Source organism: Anas platyrhynchos, chromosome 10 (assembly GCF_047663525.1).
Source record: "Anas platyrhynchos isolate ZD024472 breed Pekin duck chromosome 10, IASCAAS_PekinDuck_T2T, whole genome shotgun sequence".
In the NCBI taxonomy this organism is placed as follows: Eukaryota; Metazoa; Chordata; class Aves; order Anseriformes; family Anatidae; genus Anas; species Anas platyrhynchos.
The window spans coordinates 10,636,685-10,660,732 of NC_092596.1; the positions used below are offsets into that span (position 1 = coordinate 10,636,685).

Sequence of the window (24,048 nt, forward strand, 5' to 3'; positions counted from 1 at the left end):
AAAATAAAATAAAATAAAACAATCATTTTCCCCCTGATTAAGAAATAATCAAACTAATTTTATTTCCCAACTTCATGTTTATAATCTGATGGCCTCCTACGAAGGCATGAAAAGAAGATTAATGCCTTCATTAGATACCTGTTTTTAATTGCTGTTTTCTTGAGAAAATGCGATTAACTAAAAAGGTGAAAGAGAGACCAGTGGAGCTGAGACACGAAAACAACAAGGTTTTGAGAAGCAGGGACCCTCGGGCGATTTACAGAAAGGTTACAAAATATGAACTGCTGCTTAGCATCAGGTCCCGTGTCAGCTCTCTCCAGTTCTGTCAGTGGTGTAGCTTGTTCCTGGCCTTTGCAGAGCTGAACCACCGCAGACAGCGCTTTCCGTATTTAAGTTCCAAACTCCAGTACTTACAGGATTGCCAGAGGCTTACCGTTGTGCACTGACAGATGTACCAAGCTTAAAATTTCCTCCTGTTTCTACAAATATTAACAAGTAGAAGCTCTCTAAGGGCCTGATCTAAATCTGCTGAAGCCATTTTAAAGCCATTAAAGTCAGTGGGAATCTTTACATCTGGCTCTTGCACTCTTGGATCCTCCAAGTACTTATGTGCACACTTCACACTCACATTAACGACCCCATTGAAGAGCTGAGTTTGTCTTAGCCACTAAGAATGGCAGAGTTCAACGTGGATTTAGCCAAATCTGTTCAGGCTAAGCCCAAACTCAAGCTTTTCCCCTATCAAAGTCACTTCAACAAGAGATTCAAATTCAATTCAACAGAGGTAATTTCACCTCTGAAATTATCTGCGCCTGTGAAGGTATTTGTGATATGCATGGGAAAGTTTGTGCTCAAAACTTAAAATGGTACAGCTGAGGACTGGGCTGATTCAGAGTAAGTTGGGTCACAACCGTAGGAATCATTGGGTCACGAATGTAAGAATATTTCAGGCTACAATAAACAATGTTTCTTCCAGTGCACATCCCGAAAAGATTAAGCAAGTTTATGTTGCTTTTAATGATGGAGAATTGAACAAAAGCATAATTTGGAACCGGTTCTCAGTACTCTTGCCAAATTCTGAGTAAAACATCATTTACCTCCTAAGTGAACATTTTTCTGGCAGTTTTGTATGAATTAAACATTTTGGTCATTTAAAGGAAAAATGTTAAAAATCTGGAGTGTTCTTAAAATAGCTGATCAGCGTACTTGAAATATCTTTTCTGATTTCAGGGAACTCCCCCTATGCATGTAACTGGCTATGAAAACCACAGCTCTCTTGCACTAATTTCAGAGCAAGCTTATGAAAATAATATAATGAGGCAAAGCACTCAGCAATGCCAGAGCATGGGGACCACAACGCTGTAATAGATGATATCAAGATGATGGCAAAATAATGTCACTGCAGTCACTGGAGACTACATTACTATGTCAAGATGATGGCAAAATGATTTTGATGCAAGTCTATTGAAACTGTTAAAATATCCAGATGATTGCAACATATCAGGCAAATTCCCCAGTGAGAGGGACTGATAAAGTTTTTGTTAAAGTATTTCAAATGCACCACTCTAACCTATGGTGCATGGTAAGATCCTGGCTTGCTAATGCACAAACCTGACCCCACCACCATCAGCCGGGGCTCTAAAGGGGAAGCTTTGCCTTTGGTGTGGGAAGCTCTGATCTCTGATGGTCTTCTTAGGCATTTTGGGACGCGTGGCTGATTTGTCTTCTGTGCAGGCTCAGCTGGAGTTTGAGAGTGCAGGGACATGGCGACACAGCTGGGCAAAGAAGCTCACTCGCAAGCACGGCCTCAGCCGAGGCTGAGCAGTTCTAGGAGTTTATGCCCCAGAGAGGTGCGCTGTGCCCTGCTGCTCCCCACGTGGAAATGCCAGGTGTCAGCTGAGAATCACAGCCAAAAAAGCTCTCCTACCCTGGAGAATCTTAAACATGTCAAAGGTAAGAGAGTGTAAAGGAAGCTCGAGCACCTTCCCCCCATATAAAACTGTGAGTTAATCAGCAGAGGGATGACATCTTAGTTGCGTTCATCATTTTTCACCCAAGGGTGCTCCTCCCTCTCCCAGTAGAGAAAGACAGCTCCTGAAAGTCACAGCTGAGCAGTGCAGACAGAGCCGCGGAGCTCCTCATGGAATCAGAGGCATTCACCTGAGCAGATCACAGCGACAAAGTGCATCAGTAACAAGCGATAATGCCTCTTCTGGTTTTTATGGAGGAAAAACTTGCCGAGCAGCAGCCAGCACTGCTCCCTGTTCTTGCCAGCAGCCCCTGCGCTGTAGGAGCAGCGTGCTCAGCAGGAACCCTACGTACAAGCAGCAGGGCTGAGCCCTCAGAAGGTTGTTAGAGCAATTAGTGCAGAAGCAGCAACATTCCTGCTATCAGAACTAACAAGAAGCTGCAAAAGCTGTTTCAATAGAAATAGTCAAGGCTGCTCTAATTATATGTTCTTTGCATAGCCTGGCGAGTACGATGATTTTAGAAACTGGGTTATTCAAGCTTCTGAGGTTACAAATGCTGCTGTGCCAGCTCCACCCACTAAGTAAAAGGTTGCACGCTGCAGTCAGCGAGCTGATTTGGTCAGCGTAGCCACAGCTGTAGGTAACCCAGAAGGCAAAAGGCTGTTCAGAGGATAGCCAGTCAGATTTAGGTCTTGCTAGACTTTGGCTGCTCCACATGTATATTTCAACAGCAGTAAAAAGTGTTTTCTGTCATTTTCCAGAAAGAAGCTTTTACCTTCTGCTTTCTAATCCTGCTGCTCTGACCCACTTGTTCTCCACCTCCAGCTGACAGCACTGGGCTAACCACTGCGTTCAGCCATGCCCTGGATCCTGGGCTCATCAAGTCTATTGTGAACAGATGGAGCTTGGGGGTCCTACAAATCCCATCTGCTCCTGCAGCAGCCAACATTAGTACTCCTTCAGGAAGAAGCCGAGGTTCCCCAGAAATCCCAGTCATTTTTGTTGCTTTGCTTTGTCACTTACAGGGGCAGATGGACGTGTGGAAGGAGTCGCATCAGCTGTGTGCCTGTCAGCAGTGCTCCCAGTACCAGGCACTCGGGATTTTCCCAAAGGAATACAGACGAGGGCCTTCAGACCCAGCTCTGCTGATGTGGACTTGTGACTACTTCTTCCAGAGGACTACCCTGACGTAGTGTAAATGCAGCTGGAGAGGTTAGGAGCAGCAGGAGTTCACTTTGCATGCCGCTCCTCAGCTCGGATGTTATCCCACGTGTGCCAGCCTGGATGCAGGAGCACGTTCCCCTTTCAGATCCCTGCCTCAGCTGCCTCACTAGCCTGCATCGAGGGCAGAGCCACCAAGCCACCACCAGCTCTCCTGGCTTCCCAGGGAGAAACCTGGCTGCCTGGGCAGAAGGCAACTGTCTGGAGGAGTGGGAAGCACTGGGAACTCTTCCAAACCATTCAGTCTAGGTGCAGCGCTGATGCAGGTGGCTTACAAACCCCAAATTAAAAAGCCGGGTCCTGCACAAGTGACACAAAGAACAGGTATTTTGCTCTAAGTGACCAGAAGCAAACTCCCTCCATAAGGGGATAAAGCCAAGTGCAAGAGGTTTCTGTGCCTTTCCAATCTCGTTAAGGATTATAACTGGGAACAAAGGGGTATTTGGGATGCTCTGCTCCAGCGATTCTCCACTTCATGAAAAATGAATTCCAGCAACGTAAACTGGACTGATCTCATGGTCATTTAAGTCATCCAGGGTTAGTCAGTACAGACTGATCAGCATATGGGAGGTTACAGCTGCATCTTTGACACCTTTCCCATTCTCCCCAGTAGCATGATTCCATTCAGCACTGAAAAAATCTGATAAAAGTAGATTTTTTTTGTTTGTTTTTTCCTTTCTTGCTTTTGTTCCCAGAGGGGAAATTCTACTTTCAGTTGCTCTAGCTGAACGATAGATTCACCAAATTCAGTGTTGATAGCTGTTAAAATTAACTTTGGCCCTCAAAGCTCAGAGATGCAAACCAGTGGTTGGAGTACAGGCATCTCTGCTGTTGTCACCCTGGCACCCAGTAGCAAGGAGCACCTGTAATGTGAACACTGTTCTTTTAACACGAAACTAGCTGAAGTAGCTCAATTATTTCCTTTATTTTTCTACTGTCACGAATATAAATCAATATTTTTCCATCTGCTGCCATTTCTAGACTTGAACTGTGAATTTGAACTGTATCGCCTTTCTAACCATTATGCAACCTCTTGACAGAAACCCATTATAAACCTTTCAATTTATTCTGCAGCACAGCTCTGCCAGTGATATTTACATCTATAACATACACATCTCATGCTCTTTTCTTTCCCGAAGCCTCCTTTATTGCATCACAGTTGCACAGTGTACTCACTTTAGCCTCTAGCCAAGGAAAATACAGACAAAAGTATACTTCTTAAACATTTTCATTTTAACTGCAGACTTCAGTATTTCCAGTGGGAGGCTCATAAAGATCTGTCAACAGAGAAGGGAGTTGATCTTAACTTTTAATGCCTTTGTGATGCAGGAGACTTGCTATAGATCGTGTTACTGCTGTGGATGTTGGTCTCCTTCCACCAGAGCACACAAAGTGGCTCCACGTGCAAGGTGCAGGCACCCGCACCAGCTGCTTGAAGCGGGGCAGGTGATTACTACAGAACCGAGACCCTGCCCAAAGCAGGCCCCAGACCATACTGAAGAATTTCCCAGTACAACAGAAGTAGACACTTTACAGTTTAACTGGGAACTCCTCTTGAAATACTATTCTGCACAGGCCACTACTTGGCCTGCAGTAACACCACACACGTACACAAGCACTCCTTCCTCATACCAGTTACTGGCTAATTGCATGTAGCATCGGATCACACGTCTTGATATGTATCTTGATATACCTTGATAACTTGAGATACTTCACAGTATCTCAAAGGTTTTCAACCAGATTAATTGGGAAGAAGCTTAGAATGGGGAAAAGGAAGTAAGTGGGGAAGAAATACATAAAAAATAATTGCATGATGAAAACCAAAAATGGACTTTACATTAACAGCAGTCATACCTGAGAGCAGGGCTTGTCGGCCACAGGCATCACCTTGCAGGAAGATGTGCCAGAAGGTGACTTGTCCTGTCCCTGTAGTTTGGGATCCTGGACCAGAGGAAATATGCCTGCAATGGTTGATTATGGAAAAGCTTGCCCTAAAGGGAAATATTTCCTTAAGTCTCATCAGTCAGTACTTACATATGCTGTGAATCATAAGCATTTAAATCTCTTAAGATTTTTATCCTAGTTAATATCACTGTAGATAAGCTCATGACCTGTTTCTGAGCATTTAATTGTCCTTTCTTGAATACTGGTAAGGTCTCAGTAATACTTTGTTTCCCTCATTATACATGAGCTGGAAAAAAAAAAGTACTTTATGTCTGCGAGCATGAACTCTGAGCAACTTCCCTCAGTGCTGAAGTCTTGTGCAAGCAATACCCAGCTCTGCAGGCAGATGCAGCAGAGCCTCCTGCTCCTCTGACTGGGAATAACTTGCCAGAATGAGAAGATCTTTCCTTATCATGAAAGAAAAATCTCTTTCCATATCTCTTTCCATATCTTGCATGGCTTTTGGTTTTGTTATGATGAAAGGTGTCTGAGAATTCCCTGATGCGCCTTTTGTCTTACATTCATTATTTTAGCTATCACTATTCTGTCAGATCTAATTTGCCCATTTCCTAAAGTATTCTAAAATAGTCAGGTTTTCCTCAGCTGTTTCCATGTGTTCTCAACTAAAGAGGAAGCTTCGCTTTCAAACAAGTACAGCACCGCTCGCCCCACTCACTGCAGCTTCAGCTGTAGCTACCTCTCCAGCCAACGTGTCTACGTTAGCTAGGGCATGGCTAAGAATAGCCTCCTCTCTTGTGTGCTCTGAAGCTACATGTAGTTATTTCAATTGTGATTACTGAAGAGCTCAAGAACTTGTTTTGCTCTGTCCCATTTGACCAGTTTATCAGAAGGAAGCTGGACTCACCAATTATTACTTTTTTATTTAGTTTTGACCTCCCTCTTTGACCTCCTTCAATATTTTAGTTGTAATGTTTTCCTGAGCCAAAGAAATAAATATGACTTTATTTATGTAACAGTATTCTCACTGACTTATTTTTGTCTCTCGCGTGTATATAGCATAATTCAGTCTGCACAAAAGTATAGTCTGTGCAAAGATCTTTGGCTATAGTAGCAGTTGTTGTGCTAATGAGCTGCTCTGCTCTTCGTATGTGTTTTATATCTCGGCATCATGGCTTTCCACCTTGTAGTATTTCAGTACCACATCCAGAAAGGAAACAGGACTGTGCATACAGGGATACCAGAGCTACCCAAGGAGTATGAGGTATCTCATTGCATGCACATGACTAAGAAATGAAATCATGTAATTTTGGTGTGGATGTCACTGTGCTAATAATTATACCAAACTGCTGAGAATGTCCTGTGTCTATTGAAAAGGTGAAAGCCTGGTTCTGCTGAAGTACAGCTTCAGAAGTTTCTAAGAGCCTGGGTAAACTCAGACAGAGCTGAACTGCTTGTGCGCTTAATAATAGGTAGTATCTTCTCTCCTGGAAAACCTGCCTCTTGAGTATTTATATAACATTACACGGTGCTAGAAATTAGCCTGAGCCAAAGATGGAGCAATTACTTCCTCCAAGCCTGCTGGATTTATGAGGGGAGCTTGCAGAAAAGCAGAGTCAGTTAAGCAACAATTTGAAATATTTGTTTCTACCACAGGGCTACCGAGGGATCATCCAAAGGGATCACCCAAAGGGCAAGCTACGGCATTTTTTGGGGTAGGAGGTACACTCTGCAGCCTCTCAAGCATACAGTGCATTTGGAAGGGAGGAGACACAGGATCTGACACAGTGAGGGGTGCTGAGTAGAAACCTTGCAGCAATTAGGAAGAGCAGCCAGATAAACTTGCACAGAAATCTCAAAGCAGAAGAAGGAGGTGACCTTCAGGATCAGTGGGAGATACTGGGATGTTCCTCCCATGTGCAAGTAAGAGAGAAGTACACTCAAAGAAAGTAATCAGTCACATCCACATTAATTTCAATGATTTCTACCCTTCTGACAGCACCTGACAGCTAAAATGCAGTGCCAGAGTGGCAAATGTACAAGATCAGGTTTGCAGTCACAATCTGTTTTTTTTTTTTTTTTTGTGCCTTTACACAAGGAAACAGGGGACACAGCAGCTGATGTAACCCAACAAACAGCAGCTTTACCTAGCTCTGCTCTGGACGGAGCTGACAGATTTGGCTCTGTCTCCTTCTCTAAGTTTTGCTCGTCATATTTCCCTGGTGAAATGAGCCCCACCAGCTACTGTTGACAGTAACCCCGTGGAGACTCCGGGCTTGGCTGGAGCCACGATGAACTTTCTGCTTCTCCTCACTGGGTGTGCCCTGTCCTGCTAGGGATAAAACGGAGCATTCAGCTTGCGTTCACCACAAGGAATAAATAAAACCAGGAAGGAACTGAAGGCTAGCAGAAGAGCAGTAAGTAACAGTGACGTCCGCACCGTGCGTTTGACCCTGGTGGAGCTGGCCCGGTGCCCTGACTCCCTCAGTGTGCACATTGTTAAAGCCTCAGCCCCAGGCGCCCGCTGTGGCGAGAGCCTGATTGCACAAGCAAGTGCTGCTCGTCACCTCTGCCGCAGGGACATGGCGCCGGGCTGCTGGAGCCCCGGGCAGGGAGGCCCAAGCTCCGGCCTTGCTGTAGGGCAGCCATGCCGGCTGGTCCACACCTGCCAGAGGGCTGCAGGAAAGCACAAAACATTCGTTTTTATTATGTTTAAGAGGGAAAAGGCAAACAAACAAAAAGCAGGATTGTTTCAGAGGCCCAGGTGAGAATGGCAGCACCTCACTCCTGAGTTAGCACCAGCTGGGCAGGAGGGGAATGCTGTGCGTGGAGCCAGCCTGAATGAGCACCTTGTGCTGCTGCCAGAGGCCCAGCTGTCAGCACCACCTTTCACCTGAGGCTGCTCAGGCTGGAGGAGGAGGAGGAGGAGCTCGGAGGGCTCCTGGTCACACTGGGGGAGCAGCACTGCTATTACTTGCTGCCTCCACTGCTGGGGGCTGAGGGAGGTCCCAGTAGCCGAGACCTGCCATGGCTTTCTCAAGTGTTCACCTATGTGCCTGCTGCTTCACCTCTGCCTAAGGCTCATCCCTTTAAGGTGTCGCATTAGTGCGGGACGGCGAACACAGAGCCCAGCTTACTGGCCACAGAGGCTTTTGGCAGGTCATGGGCACAGCCCATGGGGCCTCACCTTGCTGAGGCAGAGCCCAGTGGCCAGGCACAACATGGCGCAGGCTGTGAAGGCACCACAGCGAGGCCCTGCCTCCTGCTGCTTTGGAGCCAGCTTTCAAAATGACTCGAGAGGAGTTACAATTTGCAGTATTAAAATAAGATTGCTTAGACAAGGCACTTTCAGATAATCTGAGCTGAGACCATACTGGCCTTCTCTGGGTAGGAAACTCCTGTGAAGGATAATAGGGATATTCACAAAACTACACACGTGCTTTACCAAGCAGTGAAGAAGGAATCTATCACAAATATCTGGATTCAGGATCTGATTTTCTGTTACCTGATTAAATGCAGATTTAATTATTTCCCTGATTCAAAGTTAGACACTTGTTCACTCTAAAACACACTAGGTTAATTCAGTGCTCTGGTTTGTATTTAAAAAGAAAACAAAACAAAACAACACTAAACACATACACAACACTACAAAACTAGGAATAAAGTAAGATGGTTTTTGTATATCGGTACATATAAGTACTTCCAGGCCCTCAAAGCAAAAAATAAAAATTAAAAAAAAGGTATACAGTTTTCTATGACATAGTTCAAATCAGTGTCTTCTATAATCACTATTTCAAAGGCATACAAAACCAAAAATGTGATAAGAAAGTGAGAAATGGAGTTTTTAGCTTCAAACAGAAATAAAACCTTACTTCCCACTTCTGTTCTGCTGTTCTACATTACAATTAAATGACTATTTTCATTCACGGTACTGTGAGTTATCATTACTCAGAACGTAAAAGCTAGCTTGTACTTCAGCAGAAAGACTGCCCGGTTTGGAGGAGGGGATGTAGGCTTCTGTGTGTATTTGACTAATAAATGGAAGTTGCTTGAGAAAAGGCATGAACGAACCTTCACGATAAAAATCAGGGTGAAGCATGAAGAAGTATCAGAGCTAAAACTGCTCAGGGCTGAATACATTAACTGAAGACCTGCATCAGTCTTCCAATTTTCGGTTAATTTTTTATAATATTATGCTAAAGAAAGTTAGCCTTGAAAGCCACCAGTGGGAAAACATACCGGTAATCAGAAATATAAGAACTACACCTACAGTGTTAAGCTGTTATTTTCAGGAGTCAGCATGCTTGTACTCTGCCTTGGTTGTTTTTTTTTTTTTTTTTTTTTTTTTTAAAAAAAAAAAAAAAAAAAGCAGGAAAATCACCTTTTCACCTGCTGTCCTCAGCCCCACAGAGGACTGGGGGAAAGCAGGCAAGCAATGGGCCTGCCCTGCTCAGAGCTGCCTGTGGAGCCCAATGAGTGTGGGATGGGCACATCTGGGGCTGGTAGCTGGCCGGTGGGAATCCCATCCAGGAGCAAGGGGGAGAAGGAGCTTGGCTATGATCTGGGTTCCCCAGGTTCTTCAGGGCGCACTCCCTTTCATCCCCAGCTTGTGGCACCTCCATAATCTAGAGCTTAATGCACATAAATTCTACTTTGCAAGTGAAACATTATTCATTAACAAATCTGATTAAACTGCTAATGCAGTGAGCACTAGCACAAGTTCAGGAAGACAAATAGTCTCAGTGGTGCAGTGTTTGTGAGGAACGTTACCCGTAAATGGATTTTAACTATTTAAATTGGCTCCTGTTCAGAAACTATGAAAATACATAATGGAGCACAGAACACTTCATTTAGCTCACTGTGCTTAATGTGAGGGAAAATATCCCCAGATTAAGACTTTAGAACAGTAATACACACAATTCTGCAAAGATACCTGTTTTGTAGCCCCACTCTGGAAATAAAATAAAAAAAAATAGCTATACCTTCCCCCCTCCCAACAGCATTTTACTGATTATTAAAGATTTGTCAGTAACTAGTATTTCTGACCATGTGTAAGAAATTTAAGACTCATTCCTTACAGACTAAGTCATGTTCAAATCCTGGATTCCACAAGTGTACACTGTGGCTTTGCTGCTATACTGGTAAAATTGTGCTTTCATCCCTTAATAAGAGTCATGATGCTTTATATTGTGGAGACAAGTTATTACAGGCGAATTTTAGCTTTTATCTTTTTACTAAAGCTGTATTTTTGCCACTTTGGCTGGATACAAAGAGTGAGGAAATAAAAGCTCCCACTGACCACAAGACATCCATGGCTTTCTCTCATCGCACATCCCTACTTTTCCTGTTTCTCAGAAGCCTCACATCAAACCCTGTACACAGGTAACTCTGAGGTTAATCCATGCAAATAAAACAGTCTTCTCCAAGCTAATAGCTAGTCCTGCTAGATCATGCCCCTGCTAAACACAGGTCCACACCGAGACCTTTGAGAGGAACCTATTCCTTAGCAGTCAACCAATAACCCTGTGCCTCCAGCCCTTTCATTCCCCACCAAGCAGCTGGGGAAGGGGCAGCAGCCCATAGCACTGCTTTGGGAAGATCGCCGCCCGCATCTTACTGCCTCTCCTTGATCCCTATCTGTGTGGTGGTAGGTGCATGGCATTGACCTATTGAAATGAGCTGTGCCAATGCAGAAAGAACACTTCAGAAATTATTTCATTGTAGAACAGAGAGCTCTGGTGGCTTCTGTACAACGCTAGCTCATTGACATGCAAGTTCTTCATTTTTCAGGTTACATAAGAGTTTTAAACCACAGGTGGTTTTTTTCCTCTCTCTTTTTTTTTTTTTTTTTTCCCCCCTCCTATCATTGATCTTTTATTTCATTCCCTGGAACTCAAGATGAGTCCCAGACTAAAAGTACTGGGATCAATAGGAACGTTGACTAAATCAGAGCTGTAAGACCAGGCCCATAAATTCTAGAACAATTCTTGCAGCCTGAGAAATATTGCCAGTCAAATCTCCCAGTGATAACGAGCCGCATGAACCAGCTGTTTACGGTGGCCTGATATAAACTTTCCAATATAAATTCACTCTTTTCCTCTTATGGAAGCCTGTTTCATACGTTTGAGTTTTGTTTGATGGCAGTCACAGAACCAAGCAGTTCAACAATTCTGAAACATCTAGGGAGATAGAAATCAAATGGTGCTCAAGCTAGTTAATTAAAACGTTTCAGAATCTTTCACCTGCAGTGTCAAGCTGTTTTGTTAAGTGAAGAATTGAGAGACTAACCGAGCAGGTGCTGCTGCAAGCACAGATTGCCATACAAAATCACTTTATAGAAGCCTATCAGAAGTAGTCTGACTACAGGATCTAATAGGGAGGGCAGCGTATACTCATTGCTTCTCATTACCTGATTGTGAAATCTTTAGTTAAAGAGCGCTCTCGCTGAAATCAACAGGGACTTTCCCGGAGTAAGGCTGCCGGATTGGGACCACACTGTGCCATTATGGTAGATATCACAAAAACCAGGCTGCTTACATTATGGTTTTCAGCGGCCGCATCTGATCTGAAGCCAGATGAATTGAATAGAATGCTTCCCGTTGATTTCATTGCAGGCCAGATCAGGAGAAGAGTCACCACATGGCTGGCTCAGGATAAAAAAGTAGAAGGAAGTGTCCTTGGAGTTGTTTCACAGGTTGTATATATCTTTTTTTCCCCAGAAAGAATAATTATTTATTTAAGGAACTATTAAGTGATAGCACAGAAGGAAAAAAAATCTAACCTACAGTTGGCTTGGATAAGGTGAGTAGACTCATGTTTGATATTTCAGGATATCATTTATTTATCCTTAATGGAAAAGAGGGTTAGAAAGGTCAGAAGCAAACATCTGCACACCTGAGCAGTACTAATGCTCAATCTATGCTCAACCCACACACACAGAAAGACCAAGGACAGAGCTTATGATACCTATTGTCCAAAATCTGTTCTTCTGGAAGGTCTTTTGAGCCTTGGCTCTGGAGGACCCCCTTAAAATCACTGCCAATGTACACAAGCAAGAGTATTTGCCTTAGTCAGCAATTTCCAGGACAGAAGCCATAGGCTGCATGATCCTTGGGGCAGACACTGTCAGTTACCTGTTATTTACATAGTGTTCATGTGAGGAGGCTCCAGTCCTAGCTGGGATTGTAAGCAATAGCATAAAAACAAGCAATATATAAATTACCTCAAGGCTAATGACTGGACTGCTTAAATAGTCAACCCTTCTCAGATAAGCTTAAGCAGAGGGAAACTGGAGAACATTTTAAAAGACTTCACAGAAAACATTTACTTACAGAAAAGATTCTCTCTCTGAAACCTTCACTCTTGATGCACAATCCCAGTTTCAACTTACAGCAATAAAAGTGATAACTCAGATCAAACAGTGCACCGAGGTGAAAACTTGTTTTTCCCAGGCAGCTAGCCTTCTCTTGGAGGTTCATCTTCTCTAGGATAGAAGCACTACCTCTTTCCCATTGGTACAGATTTGCATTATGGTAAGCAATTAAAAAAGTTACCCCAGAAGACACTCATTTTACATGGGGAGGAAAGAGAAAGAGAGAGGAGAAAAAGAAATATGACAGAAAGATGGATGTGCAATGAAGTCTTTTTCCAGCTTATCTGTGTTGCCATAAGTGAACCAAAAACCTAGAAAACTGCACATCTAGTATCAGCTACACTGTTTCATATACTTTTGCAGATATAACTACAATTTACAAGTGTTGTTGGGTAAGATAAAGGATTATTATTTTTTTGCTTAATAGTACCGTGAAAAGATAGTGCTACCCCAAGCCACATTCACTGCACCGCTGTTTGATATGTTAGCTTCCCAGGCTCCCTAGGACGCATTGCTGCCAGCTACCATCTCCCATATGAGCACAGCAGTCAAGACGTGGCTTTGCAGATGAGCTTCTTTATTTTTCAGAGGCAATCTGTCCTTCCAGTTCCCCTGTGCCTCTATTTCCCCACTTACGCCACAGTACTACAGCACTGAACCAGCTGCTAGGCTTAGTTCATTCAGCTCTGGTCCATACGTGAAAGTACTTTTATGAAGAGCAGGAGAGGCACAAATATTATTCTGATATCATAGGTATCACTACCATTGTAAGACAACTCAGCATGAGCTTTTCTTTCCTTTCATGAAAAGGGAAGAATAAATATAACTGTCCTTCTGGAGGGGTTTTCCTCAGGGAGCAAACCTAGACCTTCTGCACTGGAACATCTAAGCACTACTGCCTTATGTGAAAGGACCCAAAGTATTAGACAGATGAGAAGGACTAGCAGATTCAAGCCTCTATGCACGTATAATTGGGACAAAGAGACGCACTAGTCAGGATTACACATGCATGCATAATAATATGTTCACCCAGTGATTACTGTGGAGAAAGCACAGCCCATCTAGATCTGTAACAGCGACTGTGCATACACACAAAGCATTACTCTCTGCCTTATTGATGAACAGGAATGGAACAACTTTTTTTTTTAAAAAAAAAAAAAAAAATCACTGAAGAGGACAAAAAAGCATATGCTAAGGTATGATTGACAGCCGCCATAATGGACTGTCATGTCAAAAGAACTGCCTTGCTAATTCTCTTACATAATGAGCTAGATGCTAGGCTCTCCTTGCAAGTTTGATTGTGCACCCTTCCATCAATCTTACCGACATCTTGGCATCTAAAATACAGCAAAACCACTTAACAAGGGCTCTTTAAACAGGCAAGAGGAGGGATGTCTCTGTGTATTAAATGTGATGTGGAGGTTGCTATGGTAAATTTGAGCATGTGAACGTTGCAGAGCAAAATTCCACGCCGGTGGCTAGAGCCTAGGCTAGCCATGCCTCCAGGTTCTTTAAGTGTACTTGGACTGCATTACCTCAAGAATGGAAGGAATATGGCTCTGGTGCCACTTTCATAGGAGGGAGAGGGAGTGCCTTTGTCTAATCCTCATTTTCTTGTGTGTGTGCAGATCCCTGGGGTGTTGATGAGGAATATCTGAAATGGATTGTAGCATGCTCTCTCTGCAGCTTTCAGATACGGGGCTCCGTCCCCCAGACTCCTTCACTAAGACTGGAAATATATACATGCGTTTCTCTTCCACTTCTTTTCCGCTTCGGCTGGTTGTCACAGTTACATAATGCTGCCAGTTGAAATCGCAGCTCAATGGCGTTGTTAGGCAACTCGGTTAGCTTTATTTATTGAATTGAAAATTGCCATATAGGTGTTGATTATCTGCCCTAGAGTCCTGATGATTATAGCTCTAACTATTGGCACTTCCTTTATTACCAGTGCTCTGACTTCCCATTTTGCTTGCTAAATTTATAATCCACAGAGCCCCTTCAGCTGTGAACTGCTCCCTCCCAAGCAATTGTAGATTAATTGCCAGCTCCACCCTAGGGCCCTGTAGTGGAGGGGGATTGAACTGCACATCGGAGAGCTAAGTTTAGTGTACAAACATTTACCAGGATTTACAGTTCTCTGGGTTATTTCATGCTTTCCTTTTACAAGAAGGTCCACAGGAAGCCTACTTGTTCCCCAGCTCCACAGTGACATTTCTTTGACTTGTTTTGTTGTTACTACTCATTTATGATCACAAAGACACCGCAACGAGTAAAGTACTACCACCTAACTGGTAGCTCCGCTGTGGCCCAGTGCCTCAACAGCACATAGAAGCCACCACCATCACGCCTGCTATTTTATCCAGCAACTCTGCACCTGTTTATCCAGGGATAATTATTGCTTCCATTTGTTCCATGTTTCCAGTTCTTCCTATTTCTTCTTGTTCACAGGCATCAGTTTTAAGCATCAGCTCTGTCTACGTTCCCTCCATCCCCCCGTTCCTTGTGGTCAGACTGCAGCGTTCCCCTCCACAAAGAATCATTTTTTGCATGCGTGGTCCCATTGTTCGCACTTTGAAAATAAACCTGACAACTCTGAGTGTGAGGATCATTCCGAACAGTCAGAACTGATCAGCATTTGTGCTCAGTCAAACCAGGACTTGTCTGCCAAAGGATTTGATTTTTGCAGCCTTCCCCCAGACTTTCCTCTTCTAAACACTCGGCAGGTTACGGCTTCCAGAGCTCACGCACACTTGGCACCCCTCACTAGAGCCTTCCCTGATCTCAGTAGCACCATGCTTTTGTTTAAGCACTTTTAGTAGGACCCTGAACTTGGAAACATTCAGAAACAAATTTGAACTTGGAAACATCCTGCAACCTGGGAACATTTCCCTAAGGCACCCCAGTAGCTCCAAAGATCCCCATCTCTTCGGTAACACCACCAGGTAGACCTCATCCAGCCAACCAGCCCACACGTAAATAACTATGAAGCATCACTGCCCTTCTCAAACAGCTTGCAGTACCATGCTTGTTTCACCTTACCTCATATTTCTCATCTTTCAGGCTCCTCCAAGCTCAGGACCGCTCTTGCTCAGCCGTGCTCACCCCACTCCAGGCCTGCAGCCTCTCTCCAAGCAGCAGCACCCAGTCGGCCTCAAGAGCTCTCCCTCCCTGCAGGGCCCTCACTTGTTCCATATTTGCTGCAGCTGTTGCTGAATTAATCCCTTCAATGTTCAACTGGTAGAACTGCAGGGTATGTACAAGCTTGTGGCTGTATCTGGTAAGTTTGTGAGGGGTAGAGGTGAGTACAGAAAGCATTCTGAAAGCATGAATAGAAGAGGTGAAGTTTTCACATCCAGGTATTTGCTCTCACAGGTTGGAGCAGTTTTCCCACACACCTCTCTGCAGAGAAATTGAAAGTGAGAGAAGGATTGTGCCTTCTCAGTGGGCCAGATCATCGCACAGACCGATTCCCCCCCCCCCTTTTTTTTGTGTTAGAGTCTCTCTCACTTCAGTTGTCATTCAGGGAATATCTTATTTATTTATATATATATATATTTGTATATTACAGTTGTATATCTATTCTACTTCTAGCTTTGTTATTCTGAGTTCAAAGATGCTTCCACTTCACTGTATTGTTGTTTTTGTGTTTAAGAACTCCACAAACCAGCAGTATGTGACTTGTAGTGTGGTATTTAATACATTTTTACATGAAAGTTTGCTTTGTGGGACTTTCTGAATTGCTTCTACTGAGGGAAATATCTTAAGAGAAAAAAAAGGTTCATGGCCATCTTGCCTTGTGTTAGCATGTAAAACCACCTCCCTACTTCCTTGCAACTCTGTGGTTTCTTCTACAATAGTAGAGATTAACAGTAGCAGGTTATCTATTTTTACTTTCTTAGAAAGAGAGAATCACGGCAGGGAAAGAGAAGAGAAGCCAGCGACAATCCCCTGATCAGCCAACTCTCCCTAGATCAGATGCTCTCTGTCTGTGAACATCTGCCTTAAAAGACAGCACCTGTTCAAAAATATACCAATAATTAAGTGCTCATATGTCAAATATCGCATGGGATGCTTAAAAGTCGGTAACAATTGTTCCCTCTAAAGTAACCTGGCTGTATCTTTAAGCTGAAAGGAACATTCAAAAGCCAAAGCTAGTGCATCTGCTTCAGTGGTTGGAATGACAGGACGGTGCATGTACAGCCATGAGCACATTATAACATTTGATATTTTTAATCAAATCCCATTTTAAGGTGCAATGTGTTTTACTCTGGTAAAGGTCATTTTAGTTACAGTAGCATTAAGGGTTTTCAATAAAACATTTTAAATGCCAGTTATATAACTGCTTTTAAAACATTTAACAGCCACATTGGTTACATGACCTGAGACAAAGGATATTTTCTCAGCACTTTGATATATTGTGCCTAGATTATCCTTATGGGAACGTTCAGTTCCATAATGGCCTCAGGCCATCCCATAATATGTGGTGTAGGATTTTTTTTCCCCACCAAAACAATAATTGCTAATGAAGCCAATGGTGATGGAAGTTCAATGACATGGCAAGGGATCGAGATTGCAGTCAATAACAGCAGCAGGCACTGGCCAGTACCAGAAGTTCATCCAGCACTACGCAAGGACAAAAAGGCAGCAATAAGGGACGGACACACACTGATCTGTGTCTTAGCTCTGCACTGTATGTTAAAGGAGAACAACTCAGGTAAACAGAGGTTCTTTCCTCCTTGCATCTCCTGGAACACTGCACCATTAGAATACAATCTATAAAAGAATATGAAATATAGAGAGGATAAGGTAAGATGTATAGGATACAGCTTCAGGCCGTCACAGCCAGGTGTACCTGGATGCATACAAAGTTGTTCCACTCCACTCTTCTTTAACAATGGTATAAGGGGATGCTGGGAGATGAACAAGCTCCATTTGACATACACAAGACTCAACCCAGATCTTATTTTTGAGGGTAGAAAACTGCTTCCCACTGGGCACTCCATGGGACAATGTCACTAGAGCAGCATTTTCAGCTGTGGCACATCCCTTGCCAGCACTCAGATTCTGGATCTCATTCCCAGACCCAGACCCAGCAACCTTTTGACTCAGAGGCGAGGCTCCACAAAGCGAATCACCACGAGCCAGTCAACAGGGCCTATACCTCTCTGTTTCTCTCCCTCTTTTTCTCTTACTTATCATTTAAGATTTTGTCTTCTTGTGGTTAGAAACGCGTATTCATGTGGGATCCTGGACTGTGTAGCACGGCAGGGGTTGGCAGGTGGTTCTTGCCATGCTTCTGGAAGTCTGCCTCATCAGACCAAAGCAAGTGGCTCTTGCCTGGCAAACGACTGCTAAATGCCAAAACTGTATTTAAAATGCAAGCTTTCTGAAGCCCCTCTTTTTTTTTTTTTCCTTTTTCTTTTTTTCCCTGTAATAAAAATAAACTCTTTGTCGCAAGAATGAAGTAAAAATGGCATATCATGCCTTTCCTCCTGCTTTGAGCAGGAGGTACCAGATGACCTCCTGAGGACACGTCCATCCTGAATTATTCTAAGAAAATTTGTGTATTACTTCAAAAGCAATATAAGTAACAGATACAATGACAATCCTTTTTCAGAGCTCCTGGGAGTCATGTCTTTCTCAGTGATTTCAGGTTGTAATGAAATTAAGAAGTTGCTGTGTTTCAGAATAATATCTTCCACAGCCAATTTTATCATGAGCCAATGAAATAAATGTTTCCAAAGTGAACAGCTGGCATCTCTTTTCATAAAAGATTCCCTTTTAGAACACTATTTCCAAACAATATTACAGTGGCTCCATTCACATGGCTATAGTTCAGACTGTGTCAATACTTCTCTTATAAACCTTGTTTTTCAAGGGTTTATAACTTTACAGCTGAGCCATAATTAGCTGGGATTTGAGTTACAGCATAAGAGTTCAGTCTGTCTGTGAGGACATTTTTGCTAATATTAATAAAATCAGTTTTAAATTATAAAAGAGTAAAGCTTAGTGCTTTAATGCATAAAAAGGATTCTTGAACATTAAACAGCTTTGATTTAAAGAAAAAAAAATGGAATTTTGGCAAGTGATTAGAATATAATCTCCATCTTTTTTGTTCTTTTCGAATAAGTAGACCAAAAAAATTGCTTTAGAAACTCAGTCTGACAAACATACGGAAAGTTAAAGTTGATGATCTCTCCTTAATTTATGTTGTTATAAAGAACAGGCACAACGGTCTCATTAAAAGGCACAGAATCAACCAAGGCTCATATTCTGTGGCTTTTCTCCAGTCTTACTTTAGTCTTGCTGCCATGTAAGCATAGTTTTTAGTACTTGATATCATTTTGTTCGAGTATTTTACGACAATACCAATTTGCATCCTGCCTGTGGTTTTATGGTCACTTCAGTCTGAGCTATTAGCCCGGCTTTCTGTACTCCATGTTTCCAATGCCAGTCTTAATTACAATGCGAAACAAACACCTCCTGTTTCCCATTCCAGCCGTGCCGCACTGTGCTCCACTGTGAGCCCAGCTCACCGTCTGCGCGTGAGTCAGCTCTCGCTTCTGTTCCTGGAGCTCTCCTCCTGCGTCAGGGTTTCATGTGAAGGAGAGCCCTGTTCGGTTCCTGAGCTGCGTACCTTAATCGCAACCTCTCCTGGATGTCCCAAAAGAGCTTTCTGAAAATCCTAATGAAGTTCCATGAAATGAGGCCAAGAAATTGATGTCTTTACACAGAAACTAATTTGTTCATAAAGACTTGCCCTTTGCATCACAGATTGAAGTATTTGGAAAACATACATGTAAATGAAATGAGAAAATGGAAAAGATATGCTGAAGTTGGTCACTTAAAATGGCTTTTTCTAGTAGGTATGAGCTGTTATGAGAGGCATAATATGACAGACTGGACAGCCAGTAGCTCTCTGAAGCCCTAGGATGGCTCTGGTCTGGTATCTCTCCTCCCCTTAACCCCTCTGCAGCTCTCCTCCCCTGTGGTTTCACTTTGGGTTTCACACCCCTACTCCTGTGACAATTTCCATGTCAGAGTACCACAACCACCCCAAGACCTAACCTTTAAGTTTCTTTAAACTCTTCCTAACCTTTAAGTTTCTAGGTTTAGCCCTCTTAATTTCTACAATGATCATATTTAAATCATTCTTTTCATGCAGACCGTGGGCTCCTGTGCAATATTCACCATGGTGCAGAACCGCTGGCTGCTCATTTCTAAGGTAAACCAAAGAATCACCCAGAAGGGCAGGCACTGCATGTGACGGACTCACCTGAGACCAGCACAGGTTGAGAGAACCATATACTGACGTTGTTAAAACTGTTATCGTCATCAGGAAAAAATATGGTTTGAGAAAACCTATGGTCTGGTTCTCTGCAGTGCCACCGGTTCTGTCTCTGCTGGACTGCTCCTGATGCCACCCTGCTCTTCTCCCTACCACTGCACTGAGCTTGTGTCCTCCCAAAGGCTTTACAGTCTTCAGAGACCAAGGAAGGAACAGTGAGAGAACAAATACTGAGAAAACACTTCCAGTCATGTACAGGATGGGTACAACCTGAGAATGGGTCATTCACAGACCTCAGAACTGCCCCTCTGCATCAGTAAAACCACATCTCACTCCTTCCCCTTTCTTCCCCCTGTTATCTAGGCACTGTCAGCACTTCCCTTCTTCCCTTACCAGCCAGTTCTTTGTATGCCCTGAGTTTGGCACCCTAATCTTCGTTAAGCTTTTACTTTTCCTAAGGCTTTTCCTAAGTAGAAAAGAGACTGCCTTAGCAGAAGGATAAGCGGGGCCATTTGAGAAGATGCCTATTTTTATCTTCATATGTTATCTCAAACGATGCTGAGCAGGGCAAAAGGCACCGAATTTCACCTCGGCATTACAGCACTGTGGAAACAAACATGCATCTTGTTAGAGTGTAAACAGCAGCCACAGAGCTCCCCTTGTTACCCGCGCTGACGGATCTGTATGATAATTGCCGGCTAGGATGACTGTGTCCCTCTCAGGCCGGAGGTAACCGCATTATACAGTCAGAAGCCTCGCTGAATTCTGTGGCCATCAGCCTGCACAAAAACACGAAGTTAAAATTGTTTCTTTGAATTCAAACGGGATCAATACCTCTCAGGAGACAGATGGGGTTTTCTTTGCTGCACTGAAAAAAGAATCAGTGTCTGGAGTCCTGGCTCAAAGTACTCATTCAGCTACAGAACAACACCAGGAAAAATCAGCAGAGAGTGGGCACCTGCTCTTTTCCTTGATCAGCCCTGGATCTCAGAATTTGATGTTTTATATAAAGGGAGCTTGCTGTTGCTCTTGCATGCTGCTTCTGAAACGATACAGTCTGGCTCAGGCAAGAAGGGCATGTTTATTCTTTCTCGGAGCTTTTTCATTTTTACTTGTAGCTGAATCCTCTAGGTCAATTGTATCTGCAGGGGTGGGAGAGGAATTTAATTGCTTTTACTTCCTACCTTCATCTCAGGGTGACCAGTCCATTAATAATGCACAGGAAGCGACTAAGAAATGCATGGTAGATTAGGGATTAATTGATATTTGGAAAGATTTCAATCCACATTTGAAGGAAAAGGTTACACACTGTAGTCCAGCTCTAGTTACTATTTGCATTTGATTATTTTATTATTTCTTACAGCCCTGCTTCTTCTGGTTTTAGATATGTTTTCCCCCTTCCTTGGCTATTTATGAAGAATTTCCTTGTTTATTTCTTGCTAGAGATGTCTGTCACATTTCTGATACATGCCACCCCCTATCAAATAAATAAATACATTTATCTGTATTTTCCAGTAATTATGTTTTTCTCTGCACTGACACTGCCCACAGTTCCTTTATGAGCAATTTGACTTTCCAAAACGTTATTGATTTCTGTGCTTGGAAGTTACAAGATTAATAGCTTTAGAGGCATAAGTCCTTCAATCCTGTCACCAAATAGGAGCTCCAAGCTTGCTTCAGTGCCTGCTGATGTGCTTCAACACATCATTTTTAGGAAGAGACATGAGCCAGGCACTGCTCAAATCAAAAAGGCCCTAAAATACAGGAAAGAGATGGTTAATTGCAATGATGTCGGGGCAGGAAGGTAGGATTTAGTTGGTTTGAAAATGACTAGCGTGACGCCTTGACTAGTTTTGCCTAGATTGCCCCATTGAGATGGAAATGACTTCAGTAACTTTTTAGCGGTTTTAAAGAGTGCAAAGCAGCTAATCTTGACTCTAGCAGTCAGGAGCCTATGAGAAAAGACGAGAAGAGCCAATAGAAAAGATGTATCGGATTCTTTAAAGACCTTGAAAAATTCACCCCATCTTCTCCTGATGTGAGTTACATTAAAAATAGACTAAAGTTCGGAATATAACACAGATGTCCAGTTACAAGCACTTTGATAATGTTAGGTGAATCGGACAAAGACCTTTTGAGGCCCCCTGGTGCTATGGCAGCTTTTATGATGGTATTTGCATTGAAGAGTAATGGATTCTCCTAAGCAGCTAGAGGCAGACAATTTGGAAGAGTTTCAAGCTACTAAATGCACACCACAGAGAGACACTGACGACTGTAAAATTTGAGTGGCCACCTCAATTTAGCACTAAAATGTCAAAGGAGAGGTAGACCTGCATTGCATGTGTTGTACCACGAAGAATTTGGAATACTGATCACGGAAATCTATTTTAAATTATTTTCTGTTCCTAAGGAAGCAGAGCTAGGCTAGTTAGCAGAGGGTGGTAAGATGCAGCGTGTGAGTAAAGTACAACAGTGAGGATGGCTCTCCATGGCAGTAATCGACTTGGGACTGGAGAAGTTCACCTCCCCGTCACTCAGAGGAAGTAAAGGTCACATCTTAAGTGATTTTTGTTGTCCTAACAGTGAGTGTTTTGCACCCCAAATGCAGTTCTGTTTTTTGTCCCCCCCCCGTCTGACAGCCCAAGAGGAAGGGACAGTCGCTGAAATGTAAAAGGCATCTCAGGATGATGCCCCGGAGGAATCTTTGCTCAACCTCACCGCATCGTGGTGATAACAGCTGCTGGATACGCCACCGTGTTTCCACTGCAGGACATCTCAACCCAGGCTGCAATTTTATTCAAAAATCCACTTTCCAGTGAGTAAGAATGGTAAGCGGCATATCTTATATTACAGTATTAAATTAAAAACGCATACTATTTACAACTATTGTTAGGAGCTGTTTTCAAAGCCCTTCAGTATTTTTTATCCATACAGGTATTTGGGGAAAATTATTCCTTCTGGTTTTATTAACCATGTGTTCGGTTAAGGTTACCTGAGTTGCATCTCTAAGTCTAGGAGACTTCACAAGCACTACCTGCTGATTTATCTGCTTTGGCTGTTTAAATAAATGAAGAAAGAATTGTAAACTGTAGTGGTGTCACGACGGGGTAGTTATGTTTTATTTTAATTAAAATCAGGGTCTAAAAAAATATTTTATTCATTGGTTATCTACCTCGGCGTGCTTGGCCTACTTTTTTCAGGTACCTAGAGATTCTGCTGAAGTCTTCATTTGCTCGGTGTGCCAAATCCACAGACCCGCACTTTGTATAATGCTCAGGCTGCAGACACACCTTCAGCCAAAGGAAACTGAATTCAGTAATCACAAGCATTTGCACAAGGCCTGTCTTGCTTTTACACAAATCTACTTTTTCTTTCTCTGCTCTGCTTTTTACAGCCTCCACGCTCTGCAGCTCGCTGTGGTCACAAGCTCCCACTGAAGCATTTGAGGAGAGAAGGCTCCGTGAAACTTCAGCTGCTATTTTGTTTTCCACCTGATCTCTACAGGACCCCAGAGACAGTCACGTACAAAGCTCTGGCCCCTGTGGGTTTTCTGGCATAGAGGAATGACCAAGAATGACAGAAGTTAGTGCAACTTGAGAAATCATTACAGCACACAGCAATACCAGTCCTTAAGTAGTCATCTGGAAGGTCAGCTGAAGACAGTGGGACAAAAACAGTAACGAAGGCCAATCTCTGCTCCTAATTGCCAATATATTCAGACATACGTACCAAGCAGCGAAGGAAAACAGAACTAAGGAATTCGGAAGAACTGGCTTGTAAAGAGAAGCAGGCCAACTACCCTTTCCTTCCTAATCATAATGTTTTAGTACAACAGAATAAAATGGCATATAAAAAGGTAATGTGCATTTTCTTCAAGGACTTGTTGAAAATATAGTACGGTATCTTTGTAATTTACTGGTAATGTGTACACAATGTAAAAGATCAGGAGCAGAGAATACTATCACTATATTTAGAGATAATGGTGCTTTTCTTTCATAGGCTTGATATAAACTTTGATTACATAGCATTTCTTTAATTTGCTGCTATTCAAGAAAACCCTTAGAGCACTGCAGCGAGCAATGCCTCTCTTTTACATTTGCATTTTTTAATTTGCATTTTTTAATTTCCCAGACTACAGCTCCACACCTACACAGGCTTCCCCTGTGGGAGGGAAGAGAATATTTTTCAGTATGAATGATACTGTTTCTCTTCTCAAATAGCTGTAGTTATTAATTCCAGAGATTTACAAAAATCGCTTTGCTACCGTATCACTTAAGTGTGGAGCTTTTTTCTAG

General features: G+C 43.0%; 1 protein-coding gene and 2 long non-coding RNA genes across 6 annotated transcripts in view; 1 reads left to right on the forward strand and 2 right to left on the reverse strand.

The window, feature by feature from the left end:
• MAMLD1 (mastermind like domain containing 1) overlaps positions 1-24,048 on the reverse strand; it is a 254,357-nt gene that overhangs the window by 97,799 nt on the left and 132,510 nt on the right. The window lies entirely within an intron of this gene.
• On the reverse strand, positions 58-15,627 carry LOC140003331 (uncharacterized). Its single transcript, XR_011811820.1, has 2 exons — positions 15,505-15,627; positions 58-3,491 (listed from the first exon to the last, which is right to left on the reverse strand). It is a non-coding gene; the product is annotated as an uncharacterized lncRNA (long non-coding RNA).
• On the forward strand, positions 15,662-23,582 carry LOC106017395 (uncharacterized). Of its 2 annotated transcripts, XR_001190837.5 has the most exons (4): positions 15,664-15,742; positions 19,631-19,690; positions 19,849-22,581; positions 23,148-23,582. It is a non-coding gene; the product is annotated as an uncharacterized lncRNA (long non-coding RNA). The 2 variants fall into 2 exon arrangements; XR_011811821.1 differs by having other exon boundaries at positions 15,662-15,742; positions 19,631-22,581.